The sequence below is a fragment of the Pelodiscus sinensis genome, chromosome 5 (assembly GCF_052426305.1).
Source record: "Pelodiscus sinensis isolate ZL-2025 chromosome 5, ASM5242630v1, whole genome shotgun sequence".
In the NCBI taxonomy this organism is placed as follows: domain Eukaryota; kingdom Metazoa; phylum Chordata; order Testudines; family Trionychidae; genus Pelodiscus; species Pelodiscus sinensis.
In genome coordinates, this window is record NC_143056.1 from 127,207,006 (window position 1) to 127,213,907 (window position 6,902).

Below are 6,902 nucleotides of genomic sequence, written 5' to 3' on the forward strand. Positions count from 1 at the left end.
TCAGCTCCATTGGGGATTGGCGGGTAAGGCCAGGGAGTGAGTGAGTGAAGATACCCTGGCCCCTCCTCTAGTCGTGTAGCTGTCTCCTTCCTCCTTTTCATCCAGCAGGCCAGCCTGTGTTCATTGGCCTGCAGAGCTTGGACATGCTTCCTTCAACCCAGCTGGGCGTAGGCTCCAGTGGGCAAAGGCTGGGGGAAGATTAGGAGGGTGCAGGTGTGGTTTTCCACAAACAGAAGGCAATGAAACCCTGACTCCTCCCACCCCCAGCATTGATCCCCTTGGCTTCCCCAGGACTCTCGCTTCCTGGCTTTTACCAACCCTTCCTCTGCTAGCGGTCCCCACAGGCTCAGGCTCTGTCCATACCCCACCCCTCTCCCACCAAAGCGGTAGTGGACAGGACAGCTGCCCCCAGTTCAAACTGGCCCCACCTCAGGGAGGAGAGGGGCACTCAGGTGTTAGAATAACTGGATAATTTTCAAAAAGGGGCCTTTTAATTTTTTTTTTTTTTTTTTTTTTTTTTTTTTATCCCATGGCTGCGGTGGGGGTGGGGTGGGGGGGAGAGCATTCTGTTTCATTTCTCTTCCCCTGTCCCCGTTGGATCCTCTGGCCCTTCTTCATCACCCTGATTGGCAGCTGTTCTTCAAGCACTAGCAGGAGGGGCAGCCAGGTCCGTGGTGGCCAGGGGTGCAGATGATGGACTCCGGCCTGGAGGGCTTAGGAGGGGAATGCAGCTCCCTGGGCTCCAGCTGCCTCTCAGTTTCAGCTTGGGGCAGGTGCTGGTTCACAGGGATCTGTGGCAACCTGGGGGGAGGGGGGGGGCAGAGTGGGGCAGCCCTGGGCCCCTGTAGCAGTAGTAATCTCCACTTAGCCCCCGCCCCAGTGCTAGAAGGTGCTGCTGCCATTCAGGAGGGAATGCTGCTTTGGGTACTGGGCTCCCCTAGCCCGGGGTTGCTGCTTCTCCTCCCAGTGTGAGTCGGTCTCAGTCCGTGATACTACATGGCACTCTGGCCAAAGGCAGGCACGGGGGCAGTGACATAAGGGAGTAATCCCTACACCAAACAGCCTCAGCGAGGGGGGAGAGGAGGGAATCACAGAAGCAGCAAGTGAGGGCATGATCCTTTCCAGCTTCTCCCTCCTGTGGCACTTACTTGCGGAGCAAGATTCAACCCTGCAATGCAACGTCTACCCAGAATGCTGTAGCCTCCCAGCTGCCAACAGGCTAGGAGCAAAGCTGCCTTTTCTTAGTGCTGGCCCATCAGAGCAGGGTTTTTAGGGGAAACTGAGGCTAAGGCACTGTCCCAAACTCTCCCTGCAGGCTCGTGGCTGAGTGCCCAGCCATTCCGCTATCCAATAGCTGTGCCACCCACCCTGTATTTCATTCAGCCCATACAGCCCTGGCTGAATGCAAAAGGTGCTGCCAATGCAGGGCCTTCATGGCAGGCCCAGGCCTGGCTGGCAGCATTACCCCTCTCTCCAGTCTGGCTGCAGGCTGTCCCAGTGCAGTGTCAAGGGAAAAGATGCCCCACCCCTTGCCGAGAGTGGGGAATGGGGTCAGTACTGAATGGCACAAGCGATGCACCTGCCAAAAAGGGCAGGGACAAGGTGGGACTTTTCCTCCTCTGGCTTGGAAGGGAAAAACTCAAAGGGCTGCCACAGGGTTCAGCCGGGGGAAGGTGTGAGAGTTGGGGAGTGAGGGGGGATGACACATGCATGTCTCCTACCTTTCCAAAGTCAACAGCTGCTTGGGCAAGGTCTCCCTCGCCCTTCAGCGTTCACCGGCTGAGGATGAATAGGGCACAAGTGTGGCCAGGCTGGGTCAGACCAAAGGTCCACCTAGCCCAGTGTCCTGGCTGCGGCCAGCAGCCGGGGCAGGTGCCCCAGGGGGAACAAACAGAGCAGGCAAGTGATCCAGCCTGTCCCCTATTCCCGGTTCTGGCAGACAGTGGTGGCCCTAAGTCACTAGCATGTGCAGGGCGAGCTGAGGAGCCGGCCTGGCTTTAGGAGGGGAGGCAGGGCCAGGTGATGGATGATAGACTGGGCGATGGGGCTCGCCTCATGCAGCCCAGGAGAACAGAGGCGGCAGCAGCAGGTGCACAGACCTGGGGGCTGGCCAGGTTTGTGGAAGGGGCCAGGAGCATCCCGGGGGCCACTTGCCTCCCCTTGTGGAGACGTGTGTGGGGGCCGGTTCTGTGCTGGCAGGAGCTGGCTGGGCCCGGTCCTGCTAACTGCTGCTGCTTTGGGGCAGGTTCTCAGGGCCTAGCTGGGCTCCTGGCACAGCCCCCCACCCCAGGGGTGTCCCTGCCTCCCCCAGCAGCTGGCTGGGGCCTGGAGAGAGCCCCCAGGGCAGTGCATGTCTGATTCCTGCCCTGTCCCCAGGGTTAGCCTCGCACTCCCATGAGGGGGCTCCTGCCTAGCTGCCACCCTGTCCCTGGAGCAGGGGATGCTCGGAGAGCCAGGGCCTGGCCTCCCCAGCCGCACCTGCCACGGGGCGTGGCCCCCCCGCTTCTGCGCTGGGAGCAGGGTGGCTGCCCCAAAGGGAGGGGGCCTGGCGCACAAGGGAAAGGACGCACGAGCCGCTGCAGCCCGCGGAGCCGGGGCTGCGATGGCAGATTCCGGCCGCCAGAGGCCGCTGCGGAGCTCGCCCGCTCGGTCCCGGTAGGAGCTGCCTTTGGAGCCTGGGGAGAGACGAGCTCCGCCCCGTGTTCCCCAGGCCCCGCCCCTCGATAGCCCCGCCCCCTTGTCCCAGGCTCCGCCCCCGCTTTCCTTTACCACGTGTAGTGCTCAGCGAGCCGCCGGATCCCCCTGCAGCAGCGAGTCCCAGACTTCTCCGCCACTGATTCCCCTCCCCCCCCCGCCGCACCTTCTTATAGCCCCCCCTGAATTCCCTTTGCCTCCCACAACACCCCATTACTCAGCCCCCCCTCCCGCTGCTTTTTTAAACAGCCTCTCCTCCCGTACCCTGCAGCCCCTCCCCAAATATCCCCAGCCCGCCCCCCCCCGTTTGTCTAACTTTCCCAGACAGGTCCTCCACTCCCCCCCTTAGCAATCGTCCCACATTTACTCCAAATTTTCTGGGATTGCCATGTGACCGCTTGTCTGCTGGAAGGGGGAGGGTTTCTGCAGAGGTGGTTTCATAGTGTAGCGGTTATCACGTCTGCTTTACACGCAGAAGGTCCTGGGTTCGAGCCCCAGTGGAACCAGCCCGGTGGTTGTTTTAGGGGGAAGCTAAAATCAAGAGAGTTGATTTTGTGACCTAGCTGGGGGAAGCCTGTCAGCTGTTGCTTCTGCCAGTGCCCCCTGCCTACGACAGTCTGTGCTGCCCCCGTGTGGCCATTGTCTGTTCCGCACCCACTCAGCCCCTCTGCATCTGATACAGCCAAGGTACCAGCACCTCTCTTCCTCCTCCTCCCCCAGCAAAAGAGGTCAGTAGAATTCCCCTAGCACCTCCAGGGAGTGATTAGAGAGAAGAACACCTTACTCTCTTGTGGTGTCTGCCCTTGAGCCCTGCCCCTGCTGGATTCTGGCTGTGCGGGGAGGAGAGTGGCTGTGCCAGAGTACTAGGGAGGGGTGGTCAAAGAGTCACTTGGCCCTGTCCTTTTCCCAGCCACACCTGCTGTCTGCAGCCTCTGTACACCCAGGGAGATCAGATCCATAGACCAGCAAGGGCTCTCAGCTGGGCTCATGGAGTACACAAACCCTTGGGAAGGGAGGGGCTGTTCCCCAATCATCTCCCTGGTGCTTTGCCAATAACAGGGAGCTAAGAGTCACTGGAGTGGGCAGAGAGAGGAAAGGGGCGGAATTAATACATGGGGGAATTGGGCGGAAGGGAAAATGCATTTAATAGCATTAGCTGAACCCGGGACCCTCAGACTAAAGGTCTGATGCACTATCAAGATGGTATCTGGCATGTTTTCCTCTAGATGATAATCCCTGACTCAAACAACTGACTCACTGCAGTGTCTGTCCTCTCTTAGCCATAGCTGCATGTTCATTTCCCTCCCCCTTCCAGGTCCAAAACCTGGGGAGAAAACATACAAGACACCCAAAAGCTTTCAAGTATCATTTTAATTTAAGAGAAAGGGGCGCTTGAACCAGAAGAGATTCAGGTGCTACCCAGCAGATTAGCAGAAAGCCCACAGCCAGCAGCCCATGTTTCTATTGGTGGTGCACATCCACACATATCTCAGTGCATATAACAAAATGTATTCTGCACGTAGATAGAAAAACTAGAGGAAAGCCGCGGAGGGGCCCGGGCAGCCGGGCAGCCCAGGTGCGCTGGCTTCCACCGAGGCTTTGCAAAGCTTAAACTGATCAGCGGCTGACTACAGGAAGCCCGAGGCTGAGTTGCTCTGCCCCGGGCTTCCTGGAATCAGCCGCTGATCAGTTTCAGCACCGGCTGACTTGGGGACACCTGGGACAGAGCAGCTGGGGTGCTGCCCGGTTGGTCCCCGCAGCGCCGCCCCTGCGGGGACCTACCCGGCAGCGCCCCAGCTGCTCTGTCCTAGGCGTCCGGATTCAGCTGCTGTTGAAACTGATCAGTGGCTGATTCCAGGCAGCCCAGGGCAGAGCAACTCTGCCTCGGGCTTCCTGTAGTCAGCCGCTGGTCAGTTTCAGCAGCGGCTGAATCTGGAAGCCAGTTCCAACTTACATATAAATTCAACTTAAGAACAAACCTACAGTCCCTATCTTGTACGTAACCCGGGGACTGCCTGTACCATGGTTTTATATAGCGGCAATAAGATATTCTCTGTCTTATTCTCTATCCTTTTTTTAACGATACCTAACATTCTATTTGCTTTTTTGATTGCAGCTGCACAGTGCGTGGATGTGTTCAGAGAACTGTCCACAATGACTCTAAGAGCTCTCTCTTGAGTGGTAACAGCTAATTTAGTCCCCATAATTTTATGCATATCATTGGCATTATGCTTTCCAATGTGCATTACTTTGCATTTATCAATATTAATTTTGTTGCCCTGTCACTCAGTTTTGAGAGATCCTTTGAAGCTCTTCACAGTCTGCTTTAGACTTAATTATCATGAGCAGTTTTGTATCATCTCTGAATTTTGCCACCTCTCTGTTTACTGTTCTCCAGATCATTTATGAATATGTTGAATAGGGTTGGTCCCAGTATGAACCCCTGTGGAACACCATTAGTTACCTCTCTGATTAATCCATGAAAGCACCTTCCTTCTTATCCCATGACATCCTCCCTCTCCAGCAACCATGCCCCAGGACAGGAGCTGTGAATCTAGTTCCATTGCATGGTGCTGCAATAAAAAAGTGTCCAGCAAGTGTCACTGTGAGATTAAGGAAGAAAAGCAAAATGGTAGTGTAGCAGGTGGGGCTTTGTAAGCTGGAGTTACGCACTGATCAGGTAGCTCCTTCCACTCTCCAGCGCTTTCCTGACACACTATTTCCCCTGCCAGCTGAGGTCAGGCAGGATACTAATAGGGCAGGACACTAATAAGGGATTTCTTTGGTAAATTTGTGGGTTCCAATCCAAACACTGCAACCCTGGCCTCCCCCCAAACCAGATCTCGTTCCGTTTTTCAATGGAAACTGCAAATATTCTGCAAAAGTTGTGTGTGTGTGTGTGTGTGTGTGGGTGGGTGGGTGGGTGGGTGGGGGGGGGGGGCTAGAAAATGAGTTGTGGATGTTAAAGTGTACGGCTTCAGCTGAGCTGATTGAAAACTGGGTCAGACTCTTTTGGTGCCAAACCCCAGAGCGGCTAATGCATGTCCAACCTTTTCACATCTGCCCCTCAACCCCAGTGTAGGGGAAAGGCCCACACAAAGTGACTGAGTCTCAGACCATCCAAGTCTTATTCTGTGTCTGTCACCAGGGTTATTTTAGCCCATTCCGGGGGGGGGGGGGGGGGGGGGTCTTAAGCTACCTGACTAGCCTGGATTTGGTTCTCCCTGTCCCCGAACACACAAAGAAGGCAACTCACAATGGAATGGAGAGGTGGCAAGTTCTGAACAGACCCTGGGAAACACCCGGCAAGTTCACAAAACAAAGGGAGAGATTTATAATGGAAACTGAGGAGCTTTTCCAAGCACAGGACAGTGAAAAATATGGATTACCTGAGAAACAGACTACACTGCTTCTTATGCTGAAACAGAGACTTGCAATCGGCACATAGGGTAACCAGAATGCCCTGATATTGGGGCCAGCCTGGTATCAGGGGCTTTGTCTTATATATGTGTAAGCAGGGGAATGGTCCCACTATTGTGGGGAACTTTCCTGGCTTCTATACCACGCCGGTGAAACGGACCAGCAAAAGGATCTGAGTCCCTGCTCCCACTTCCTTTACCCCACGGTCTCCCTGACCCTGAGGGCTCCCCTTCCACTCCTGAGTAGCAGAGTCCTTGAAATCCCAACAAGGCCGGGCCCAGGTTTTCTGGGGCTTAATCCCCGACCTTGTAGTCACTTGGGGCAGGGGCTAGGGTGTCCCCACTCCGGGGTGCTCTCTGCACACTGCATGCTTTCTTGACCCACTGATCATTACATACAGTTCAAAGCAAATACAATTTATTAAACAGCAACTGATTAAAAAGAAAAGAATACAGAAAAAATGAGACTGGTTAAATGAGAACACAGTCCTGCTCTGTAGCACTGGGACATCACAAACAGCAAAGTGTAAGGACAGTTCACAGTCTGTTCCTTATAGGTCTCAGGGCTCTTTCTCAGGCCTCGGCTGTGCTGCAGGGGGGGCTGCAGGTTGGACATGCTTGCTCTGGCAGTGACCACACGACTTCAGGCTCTAGGTGGCAGGACCCCCTCTACTAGTTGGAGTTACAATCCCTCTCCAAGTCTGGGCTGCTGGGCCTCTTGGCTGGGGGGGGGGGGGGGAGGGGTCTCCCTGCCCAGAGCTTCTCCCCGCACTTTGCTGGTCCCAGCTG

General features: G+C 55.7%; 1 non-coding gene across 1 annotated transcript; it reads left to right on the forward strand.

Annotated features, from left to right (window-relative positions):
• Nucleotides 1-3,127: 3,127 nt before the first annotated feature.
• On the forward strand, nt 3,128-3,200 carry TRNAV-UAC (transfer RNA valine (anticodon UAC)). The gene has a single exon. It is a non-coding gene; the product is annotated as a tRNA-Val (tRNA).
• Nucleotides 3,201-6,902: the final 3,702 nt, after the last annotated feature.